Genomic DNA, 12,614 nt, shown 5'->3' on the forward strand with positions numbered 1-12,614 from the left:
TTTCATGCTCACCGAGCAATACAGATTCAGGAGGAAAGTAAACGTTGATGTTTGCAGTCACCTAGGTGTAAGATTTGTTTCACTGTTTCCAACTGTGTTAATCCCTTTTTATTCTTTTGGTGAGCTCTTCCAGAATTAACTACTTCTGCTTGTAGGCAATGAAATGTGTAAGGAACCCACATCAAACGTTGGCACAGTTATGAGCATGGCCTTTCCCTTTACTTGAACTCAGTATTAAGACTTTGTTTTTTTATATTCCAGTCCCAGAAATGATTTCCACTATAGAAGTTATCTGCAGGCCATCCTATGCTTTCTAGCAGTTGCCTACAACTATGTCCTAGCTTCTCCAAGACACTACACAGGGTGGCTTTAAATATGTATTAAACTAAGAGGCATTCTCTCAAATGAGTTGAAATGCATTTTATTTTCAGACAACCTACATGGCATGTTTTTCTTTTCTTAAAAACAATGCCTCTGCTCCAAATTAATCAAGGTCAAAGTCGCTGAAGAGCTCAAGACGGCATCAGTCCCATTTGTCTAAGCCCTGGTGGTGTGTGAGGAGCGGCAGCCAGTTATGACAACGGGTGATACATCCAAATTAATGGCCAAATTCATGAACATTTTTCCATTTCTAAACCATCCTTAAAGAAAATCATATATGGGGTCATACCTCCTCACCATAGTCCAGAAGAACGATCATGATATCTGGATTCATGTTTTCACCAGTTGAAAAAAAAGGTCATTTTTTTTTGAAATTTGCAAGGATACGCTTAATTTGTTCCATAGCCCCTGCCATAAAAGGTTTTCCTCTGTCTGGCCTCTGTTCTTCAAGTCTGCCTTTGATTGATTTCATGTAATATTTTATGTGCTCCTTGCAGGCTTCTTATGTGAAACTGGTTTCCTGAAAGTGATGGTTCACGACAGTATCAGCACCGGTGACTACCAACCTTTCAGCCTTCAGCGGAGCCATTTCCACGAATGAGCAAGTCATTCATGTTACCTTCTGTCCTACTGAGTATCTTCCCCTCCACCTCTAGACACAGCCCTCCGCGATCTCCCGGATCTTGTAGAAGTCGGAGAACATCTCACTACGGCTGATGAGGTCCCAGGAGATGATCGTGATCGCAGACGGAGAGACAAGACGGTGGCATGGGCTTGGCAGGAGCCAGGAGCCAGGAGCCTTGAGCAGAGTGCACCCGGAGCTGCACTCGCTGAGAGCGCGGAGAGGCCAGAACAGTGAGTTGTTGTTTTTTGTTTCTGTTTTGTTTTTAACTCAAAGGTAACTGAAGAGGTAAAAGGAAAAAAAAATAATTGAAACAAGCAATGATCTATAGAAAGTCATGGTAAACATAGTAATTTTTTTTAAATGTTTATTTTTGAAAGAGAGAGACAGAGCACCAGTGGGAGAGGAGCAGAGAGAGGGAGACATAGAACCCGAAGCAGGCTCCAGGCTCCGAGCTGTCAGCACAGAGTCCGATGTGGGGCTCGAACACCAGCTGTGAGATCATAACCTGATCATGGTTAATTTTTTACCTAATCAAAGGAGAATGCTATGAGTCAACACATTTTTTAAACATAACAAAAACTACAATCGTCCAAAACAAGGTATATCTCATAGGATCAAACCGTCAAGTTCTTATTTGAAAGAGCAGGTGTGTGGAGTGCAGGGTAGCTAAGGCATAACCATGCCAAATATCAGAGCTGAAGAAAAAAAAACTGTGTATATACTTCCTTTTTGCCAGAAATAGGTGTTTTCTGTGGAAAAAAAAAAAGATGCTGGTTCAAGCCTTTAGGCACTAGCTGTAAAGAGCTGAATAGAAATAAGTCACCAGATGCAGAAACCTTTTGTGGTTTCCTTGCTAATAGACTGGCATCCTCCTGAAAGGAGTAAGGAGATGGACTCAGGATAGTTGATGAGAAAGTACCAAGAGTGACAAGGTCACAGCTGCCTGATGTCCTGGCTCTCCCCTCTGCCCCCTTCCTTATGGATTTTTTTTAGTTGATTTATTTATTTTGAGAGACAGAGGGAGAGCGAAAAGAACAGGGGAGGGGGAGAGAGAAAGGGAGAGAGAGAATCCCAAGCAGGTTCTGCACTATCAGTCCAGAGCCCCATGTGGGGCTTGAACTCATGAACTGTGAGATCATGACCTGAGCAGAAATCAAGAGTCAGAGGCTTAACAGTTGGAGCCCACCTAGGCGCCCCCTTCCTTATGGAATTCTAAAGCGAAAGCTTAAGCAGTTACAATCCCCAGAAATGATGGATCTTATTCACATCTAGAATGATAAGGAACTATGTTTTGAAAAATGAGAACATTTGGCAAGATGCTTGTCTGTGATATGAAGCAAATCTAAGATAATATAGGTTTCCTACAACAAGACCTGAAGGGTGTGATAAAAATTTCAAAAATACAAAAGAGACAAGAAAAATTAGGGAATATAGCACTGAAAGGAATAGAAAAAAGACCCACTGTGAATAGCAACTCTGTAAAAAGATAACACAACATGTGCACACCTAGAGATCTAAAAGATGGATTTGGGAAAACAGTTCCAAATTAAATTAAAACAGCCAATAATACATAGAGAGATTAGAGACAGAATCATCACTGTGGGTCAGAATAAAGACTGCATGTATATGTAGTACCAAACCTAGTTAAATACAGCTCCCAGACTAGTCATAGCTAAACCGGTGTCTAGAAAAAGCCACAGTCATTTAGAGTTGAGTCCCATCAAATGCATCACTAAGGTTACGAGGACAATCTTGCCATCTTGAAAGTGCATGACATATCAGAGTCCGTTCATTCTTTGCTCTTCTATAAGATACTGCACACACTTTTTTCTCTTCCTTACTCTTGAAAATAGGGTATTAGTTAACAATACATTACTTGAATTAAGAAATATAGCGGTGAAGAATCAGAAAAAAAAATAGATGATCAAAATGAGCCAGTAGAATTAGGCAGGGAGGATCAGGGAGAGTTAAATTTATATTCATAGCATAGATTGTCGCCAAGATTGACATAGAAAATGAAATGAGGGGCGCCTGGGTGGCGCAGTCGGTTAGGCGTCCGACTTCAGCCAGGTCACGATCTCACGGTCTGTGAGTTCGAGCCCCGCGTCGGGCTCTGGGCTGATGGCTCAGAGCCTGGAGCCTGTTTCCGATTCTGTGTCTCCCTCTCTCTCTGCCCCTCCCCCGTTCATGCTCTGTCTCTCTCTGTCGCAAAGATGGATAGACGTTGAAAAAAAAAAATTTAAAAAAAAAATAAAAAAGAAAATGAAATGAAAAGTCTTCTACTGAAGTCTAACCACTGTCAATACATTTAACAGAATAGCTGTAGATTAGTTAGCTGATCACAGTCCAGAGTTTGGATGTGAGATTTTCAGGAAAAAGAACACAACTTTGTCAAGATGCTAATGCATTATTTGGTATAGAGTATTAAAAGACCAACAAGAATCTGGTTAGTTTACAGTTCCACCCATTTTCCATTTATGTACTGTTTCTTGCAACAAGTTGACGTGCAGATAAATATTTACCTCTCTACTATAGTGTAAAGGATATAATAAAATATAATTCTGTGATCTCCCAGATTTTATATTGGCTCTAAATTGTTTAAAATGTATGAAATTTAAGAGGTAATGGAATGCATTTAATTAAGAAAGTAGCATGTAAGATATATGTAAGATTATATTAGTAAAAGGGAAGTTAAAAAAACTAGTATGAAATTATTTTGTAATTCACCAAAAATATTGAGTTTCTAATCAAGATCTAAACACAACTTAGGAATTCAATATCCAAAGATTAAGAAGGCATTATTTATTTAACAATTATCAAATACTTTTGATAGGTCATTTATAATATCACTACTGTTCTTGGTAGTGTGCATATTGCAGTGAATAAAGCAGACAAAATTTCTGGTTTGTGGAGCTCAAATTCTAGCAAGAGGAACAAAGGTCTGCAACATGAGCAGACGATTGGCCCATAGATAGTGGGTCTCAAATGTGGTTAGTTTTGCTCCAGATGGGGACAACTTACAGAGTGAGAAACAAAGGAGTTGAGTAAACATGCAAGGAAAAATAAAAAGCAAGGTTGGGCCATGTCATTTAAATTGTAGTGGGTAGATAGGGAATGGATGACATATACAGGCAAAGGTTGTTTAAATGTTAATAGGATCCATGGATTATAAATTTTGATGGAGTTGAGTAGTTTATGGATTTGACGTAGTAGAGAGAGAATTCTGCCCTTAGGAAGCAGTGTGCAGTAAAACCATGCACACACACACACCACACGCACACGCACACACGCGCGCGCGCGCACACGCACGCTGACAGGCACACAAAGCCTAACTACAGCAATTCAGGATGGTACTCTGAGAACCTTGCTTAACACAGTTGGAATGTCAGTAAGTAAAGAACATGAGAACAATTTAAAACAGCACTACTGAAGGAAGACTGGAAGAGTTCACATCATCAAATTAAAGAACTTTTGAAAGACAAAAGGCATATGGAATCATAGTATTATAACAAAAATTTTCTAGTCAGACATGGAAGCCACTGTCTGTTCAGAATGTCAGAAAGCTGCAGAGAAAGAAAGGTAGGAAAAAATAGGAATGATGATAATCTGTACGCTGAATACCTGTAATCTGTTAATGCTACATACTCGCTCCCAGCGTGAATGAAAAATATATACTTCATGCTAAAAGCAAGGAATAGTTTTGGAGATTTAGGACTGTCTGCAAGGTCAATGTCAGGATACTTAATGAGGGCATTGTACCTTGCTGAATAATCTTCAATTTGGCATTTGAAAGGATTCCTTATTCTGTCGTTTTTCTATTCTCTATGAAAGAGATCATTGTTTTTGTGTGCATTCAATGAGCCCTTCAACTTTCTATTGTGAAATATAGAAACCTAATAGGTAAATCTTGATAGAAATAATCCTTTCAAGTTACCTACATTAAACCAATGCATCCTTTATTTGTAAACTAGGAGAGACAACTATGACCAGACATGTGAGAAAACCTGAAAAATAACAAACAGAACAACCAAAGTGGCAGCAATTAGCATTTAACACTGAATGTAATGGAAATAAATCAGAAATTTTTAAAAATTCCACTGAATACATTCTAAGATTTACTGTATACGCAAACATCAAGAAGTGTTTTTAGGTGGACCAAAAACATGTACAAGAATGCTCACAGAAGCTTTATTTAAAATTGACCTAAACTGGAAATAACCCAAATTGCTTACATTAATAGAAAGGAAAAACAAAGTATAAAATTTGCACAATGGAATTCTGTGCAACAACCATAAAGTAAAACAATAACAACAAAAAGAACTAACTACATATGATAATAGAATGCATTTCATGGACAAAATTGGGAGTGAAAGAAGTCAGAAAAAGACTGCACAATGTTTGATTTCAGTCATGTAAAATTCAAAGTTGGGCAGAAGCCATCTACTATAATAGATATTTGAGCTGTGATTACCTTTGGAGGTATTAGGTACTCAGAGGGAAAGAGAATGTTAGATTACATAGATAAAGATACAGATGATATAGTTGATATTGATTAGATACAGACAAATAGATATAGATATAGGTATAGATGATAATGATAGATAGAGATAGAGATGATGATATAGATATAGATATGATATATAGATATAGGCATAGGTATAGTATATATAGATTAGATAGATAGATAGATCTATATGTCTATATAGATATCTACATATAATTAATCTATTTGCTTAGATTATATATCACTGGGGAAATCAAAACAATCAAAAGGTATTCTCAACATCATCTATTAATGTCTGTACCAAACAATTCTACCCTGTCTCCAGTAATTATAGAAGTAATTGTGCTCAAATATAAAGCCAAATTTCCAAGTTTCTGTTGGATTTCATTCCCTCTGGTTTACTCAGAAACATCATTTCAATACCCATCACCAGGAGGGCACCTGTTGGGATGAGCACTGGATGTTGTATGGAAACCAATTTGACAATAAATTTCATATTAAAAAAATAAACTTTTTTAACAGTAAAAAAATAGAGATAATGTTAAAAAAAAAACATCATTTCAGCCATTCTCTCTTCTCTATCCCTTCCTCAGTCATTTCCCACTCTCAATTAGATAATTAACCATATTGATTCTTTCTCTATCTCATGAAAATCCTTCCTTGATCCCAACCCCCCTTCCTGTCTGGATCAATTTTATTCTCATTTGCACTTAAGTTCTTTGAATTATTTTCCTATACTCATAATCTCCAAGACCTCATTTCCTAATATCTCTTAAATTCACTTCAGTAATGCTTTCTCCTTGATTATGCCACTGACACAGTTCTTGTCAATATCATCAATGATTTCCATTTGCTAAATTAAAATATCAATTTTCAATCTTCATCATACCTGATTTGTTAGAGATTTTGACAGGATTTTGTTCACTCTCTTCTCTTTGAAATGCTTTGGTAATGATTGTCTTTGACAAACAACTCACTTTACCCCCTACTTCACTGATCACTCCTTCTGAGTATTCTTAGCTGGTTACTGTATCCTAAATCTATTCACCTAGATTTTTCCCAGTTTTTTTTAAAAAATTTAATTTTATTAATTTATTTTTGAGAGAAACACGGAGAGTGAGCAGGGGAGGGGCAGAGAGAGAGGGAGAGAGAAAATCCCAAGTAGGTTCTGCACTGTCAGCACAGAACCCAGTGCAGGCTTTGAACTCGCACACCATAAGGTCATGACCTGAGCTGAAACCAAGAATCTGATGCTTAACTGACTGAGCCACGCAGGCATCCCTTATTTTTTTTAATGACCACATTTGACATTTAACGTTTTATGAGTTTAAACTGTAAAGTGTGCTACTTTTGCACATATATTGCACATACGTTGTAATAAGATTGCTAATATAGTGGTATTTATCTCATTCCATACTTATGGTACAATATTATTATTTATATTTGTTATACTGTGCATTATATTTCTATGACTGATTTACCACTCATTACAGTTTTGCACCCTTACATACTATCAATATTATCTCTCCGATCCCCGGTAACTACCATTTTACTTTCTGTTTTTCACAGGTTTAGTGTTTTAGGTTCCACGTAAGTTATACTGTACTTGTCATTCTCTGTCTGACTTATATCACTTAGAATAATATGTCCAAGATCCACCCACACTGCCACAAATGGAAATGTGTTCTCCTTTCTCATGGCTGAATAATATTCCATGGTGTATATGTACTCCATATTTTTTCTGCACTGTTGATGGGCATTTGAGCTGCCCATCTGTTGATGGGCATCTTTTGATGGGCATCTGTTTCATCTGTTGATGGGCATTTGAGCTGTTTCCATATCTCAGTTATTGTGATTGATGCTGCAATAGACATAGAGGTCCATATATCCTGTTAATATATACCAAGAAGTGGAATGGCTGGAGCATATAGTAGCTCTATTTTGAATTTTTGAGGAATCTTCATACAGTTTTCCACAGTCTTTGGACCAATTTACATTCCCACCAACAACGTATAAGGGTTCCCTTTTTACCACCTGTTGTCTCTTGTCTTCTTGATGGTGGCCATTCTAAGAGGTGTGAGGTGATACGTCATTGTGATTTTGATTTTCATTTCCCTGATAATTAGTGATGTTAAAGTCTTTTTTCTTTTCTTTTTTCTTTTTTTCTCTTTCTTTCTTTCTTTCTTTCTCTCTTTTTCTTTCTTTTTTGTTAAAAGTCTTTTCATGTGCCTGTTGGCAATTTTGTTCTCATCTTTGGAAAAATGTGTATTTAGACTTCTGCCAATATTTTTAATCAGATTGTTTGTGTTTGTGTTTGTTATTAAGTTGACTGAATTCTTTATATATTTTGGATATTAACCCCTTATCCAATATACGGTTTGTAAAAATTTTCTTTCATTCTGTAGGTTGTCTTTTCATTTTTTTGTTTCTTTTTTGGGGCAGAAGCCTTTGAGTTTGATGTAGTACCATCTTTTGCTTTTGGCATCTTGTTTAAAAATTATTTGCTAATATGAATATCAGTGAGCTTCTACCTATGTTTTCTTCTAGAAGTTTTATGGTATCAGATCTTATGTTTCAGTCTCTGATTTATTTCAAGTAAGTTTTTTTGAATGGTGTAGCTTGTGTCTAATTCCATTATCCTGCATGTGTTTTTTCAGTATTCTCAGCACCATTTATTGAAAACACTATCCTTTCCTCATTGGGTATTCTTGGCCCCTTTGTCTGATATTAGCTGTCTGTCTGTGTGTGACCATTTAATTCTCAGCTCTCTATTCTGTGCTATTGGTTGATGTGTCTATTTTTCTGCAAGTACCGTACTCCTTTAATACTATGGCTTTGCAGTGTAATTTGAAATCTGAACGTATGATAGCTCCAGCATTGTTCTCTTTTCTCAGGCTTGCTTTAGGTACTCATAGTCTTTTGTGATTCACATGAATTTTAGAATTGTCTCTTCTATTTCTGTGAAGAATGCCTTTGCTATTTGGTTGGAGACTGTGTTTAATCTGCAGATGGCTTTGGGTAGTATGGCCATTTTAACAATATTAATTCTTCTGATCCATGAATACAGAATGTCTTTTCATTGTGTCTTCTCAATGTCATTTCAATGTGTCTTCTTCAATTACTTTCAGCAAAATTTTGTATTTCCATTGTACAGAACTTTAATACCCTTGGTTAAATTTATTCCTAAGTATTTTATCATTTTCGATGCATGTTGTTATTTTGATGCATGTATCCTACTGTATACAGGATAGTTTTGTTACTTTTTCAGATGTTTCATCATTACTGTAAAGGAACGCAACTAATCGCTGTATGTTGATTTTGCATCCTGTCTCTTTAGCAAAATAATTGATTAATTCCAACAGTTTTTTGAGAGACTCTTTGGCATTTTCTATACATAAAATCGTATCATCAGCAAATAGCAACAATGTTACTTTTTCCTTTCGGATTTGGATACTTTTTATTCCCGTTTTGCCTAAATGCTCCAGCTAGGACTTCTGATACTGTATTAAATAGGAATGGTGAAAGTGGACATCCTTGCCTTGTTCTTGATCTTAGAGGAAAAGCTTTCAGTATTTCTTCCATTGAGTATAACACCATTACTAGATTTAGTAATTATGCCCTTAATTATGTTGAGGTATATTTCTTCTATACCCAATCTGTGAAGGATTTTTATCATGAAAAGATGTATTTTGTCAAATGTTGTTCTGCATCTATTGAGATGATTCTGTGGGTTTTTTTTATCTTTCATTTTATTGATGTGATATATTACATTTATTGATTTTTGTATATTGAAACATCCTTGCATCCCAGGGATAAATCCCACTTGGTCATGATGTACAATCCTTTCATCGTGTTCTTGAACTCAGTTTGCTAAAATATTGTTGAAACTTTTCGTGTCTATATTCATCAGGGATATTTGTCTATAGTTTTCTTTTATTGTGGTGTCCTTATTTGGTTTTGGTATCAGATAATGCCAGCCTCATAAATGACTTTCTGTGTTGGGAATTTTTAAATTACTGAGTCAATATTTTTACTCATTGTTGGTCCATTTAGATTTCCCATTTTCTTCTGATTCAGTCTTAGTAGATCATGTATTCCTAGAATGTATCCATTTCTTCTAGCTTATATAATTTCTCACCATATAATTGTTCATAGTAATGTCTTATGAGTCCACGTACTTCTGAAGTATCAGATGTTAACATCTCCTTTTTCATTTCTAATTGTATTGGAATCTTCTCTCATTTTTTCTTTGTTAGTATAGTTAAAGCTCTGTCAATTTTGATTATCTTTTCAAAGAATCTTCTCTTAGTTGATCTTTTGTATTATTTTTCTTGTCTCTATTTCCTTTATTGCCACTCTGATATCTATTATTTCCTTCCTTCAGCTAGCGTTAGGTTTAATTGGTTCTTCTTTTTCTACTTACCTGAGGTACAAATTTAGGTTGTTTATTTGTGATCTTTCCAATATCTTAATATATTTATTTATTCCTATTAACTTTTCCCTAAAACTGCTTTTGCTGCTTCCCACAATAATGAATATGCTGTATTTCCATGTTAATTTGTTTTGAGATAATTTTTGAATTCCCTTCTAGTTTCTTCTTTTATTCAATGGTTGTTTAGAAGTGTACTGTTTAGTTTAATCATAGTGTTATATCCTCTCACTTTCCTTTGTTGACGATTTTTAGTTTCATACTATTGTGATCAGTCAATATTAGTTCAATCCTTTTAAATTGCTAATATTTGTTTTGTGGCCTATCATATGACCTATCCTGGAGAATATTCCATATGCACTTGGGAAGAATGTATGTTCTTCTTTATATGTTCTTTGTATGTCTTTTAAATCATTTTTTTTCCTAACGTGTGGTTCAATTCCAATGTTTTATTCTTATTTTCTGTCTGGATGACCTATCTGTTGCTGACAGTGGAGTCCTCTAATATTGTTATATTGTTATCTATTTCTTCCCTGAAGTCTGTTATTTGCTTAATATATTTTGAAGCCATGGTTTCAGGAGTGTATATATTTACAACTGCCTTATCTTTTTTGAGGTACTGACCTCTTTGTCATTATATAATCACCTTTGTCTCCCGTTACCCCTTTTGGCCTGAAGTCCATTTTGTCTGATATAAATATGGTTTTGCCTTCCTCCTTTTGGTTTCCATATGGTTGAAATATCATCTTCCATTCTTTCACTTTGAGCCATTTGTGTCTTCAGGGATGAAATGAGTCTTCCGTAGGCACCATGTAGTTTGGTCTTGCATTTGTATCCATCCATTGACTCTGTGCATTTTGATTGGTGAGTTTAATCCATTTACATTATAGTGATTATTGATATTTAAGGATTTACTACTAAATCTCACAGTATTAAATTACCGTGATTTTGCACAGTGTTTTATGAAAAACTGCCTCTGTTGCCACAAGAAGTGAAAAACCTTTCTTGTTTAAGTAAGGTTTTGTTTACTTTGATTGTAACCATTGAACCAGTTGGTAATTAGGAGCCTTCCTTTTACCTTCCAGAAGGTGGCGATATAGCACAAGTTTTTGGTGTCTCTTAGGCATGGCACACAGCCTCTAAGACTGGGAACACCTACGTTTAAAAATAAAAATGGCACAGAAGGACAAAAAAGAGGAGGGTGGCAGCAGAGTGGGAGGTGGTGTGTTTTGGGCCCAGTAGGGGGATCCTTGAGTGGGGTGTCCCCGGGGGCCTGTGAGCTCTCTGCCCTCTTTCCAGAAGTTGAGGCAGTCGACAGGATGTTATTTCCTTGAGTTCTTTTTGTCTGCCTTCTTCCTTTCCCTTTCCTTCATCTTCAGTCACTGAGGTTTCTCCCCAGGGACAGCAAATGGGTTCCTCCGTCTGCAGCACTCAGAGCGGGGCAGACCCCCCACCCTCTGCTTTCACATTCCACTTCCCCTGGCAGAAAGGTCATGATTGGCATGTTGCCTGACCTGCCACTGTCACATCTGCCAATGCTCCTCCTACTCTGCAGTTTCCTTCAGGATCCAAAGTACCCAGTTTTGTGGACACCGCTGGATGGAACTCCTGGCTGTCTTGGTGTACTGTGCACAGGTGCTTTTTGCCTGTTTGTTTATGATTAAATGATTAGCTGTATATCAAAAAGGATAGAGAAAAAGAACAGCTCATGGCACCATCATGCTGATGTCACCCGGTCCGTTTTTGACTCTCTTCTGGTTTCTATTTATCGTTTTTGTTCCTTACCACACTTCCTCCTTCCCTTTGTGATCTCGTGGCTAATTAATGACATCAACGTGCTGGCCACCTGTACCTCCAGTCTATTATCTCACCTCAATCCATATCTACATAGAACTGCATGTTGGATACTTCACAGTTAACCTGTCTAAAACTGAACGTCGTCATATTTCTTCCCACATCTGTACCACTCACTTTGGATTTAGGCCACGTTATCTTTTCAGGTGTGTCAGACTAAAATTCTGAAATTTTTCTTGACTTCCCTTTTATTTTATCTCGCAACCACTTTCAATCAACAGGCAGATATTGTGCGATATCAAGCAGTCATATTTATAAAAAATCAATCTGCCCGAGAGTGGAGGTATTTTGACACGAAGAAGGAATAACAGTATTAACTAAAGCCAGGAAAATCAGTCACCTATTGCATACGTTCAGGCAAAAATAACAGTATTTCTACAACTTGATAAAAATATCTGCTAAAAAAATACCTGTAACTAACAACATACTTAATCGTCCAAAGTTAGGAGCGTTTCCCAATAAGACGCAGAACAGGGCAAGGGTGTTCCTGCCTACACTTCTTTTCAACATTGTACTGGAAATCTTACCTAATGCAATGCAAGAAAAGTAAGGCAAATAAATGGTATATGGATTTGAAAGGAAGAAACTAAAATTTTGTTTACAGATGACATGATGCCCATGTAGAAAATCCAAACAAATTGACCCTAAAAAATATCCTAGAATTAATAATATGTGATTATCTTATACCAACGTTGCAGGATACAAAGCTAATATATAAAATAAATTGATTGGGGCGCCTGGGTGGTGCAGTCGGTTAAGCGTCCGACTTCAGCCAGGTCACGATCTCACGGTCTGTGAGTTCGAGCCCCGCTCAGGCTCTG

General features: G+C 36.6%; 1 pseudogene; it reads right to left on the reverse strand.

Annotated features, from left to right (window-relative positions):
• Positions 1-611: 611 nt before the first annotated feature.
• On the reverse strand, positions 612-12,303 carry LOC124521190 (translationally-controlled tumor protein-like; annotated as a pseudogene).
• Between the last annotated feature and the right edge of the window lie 311 nt (positions 12,304-12,614).

The sequence above is a fragment of the Lynx rufus genome, unplaced genomic scaffold (assembly GCF_022079265.1).
Source record: "Lynx rufus isolate CCGP_SWC_20201006 ecotype Redwood Valley unplaced genomic scaffold, mLynRuf1.p SCAF_3, whole genome shotgun sequence".
Taxonomy (NCBI): Eukaryota; Metazoa; Chordata; class Mammalia; order Carnivora; family Felidae; genus Lynx; species Lynx rufus.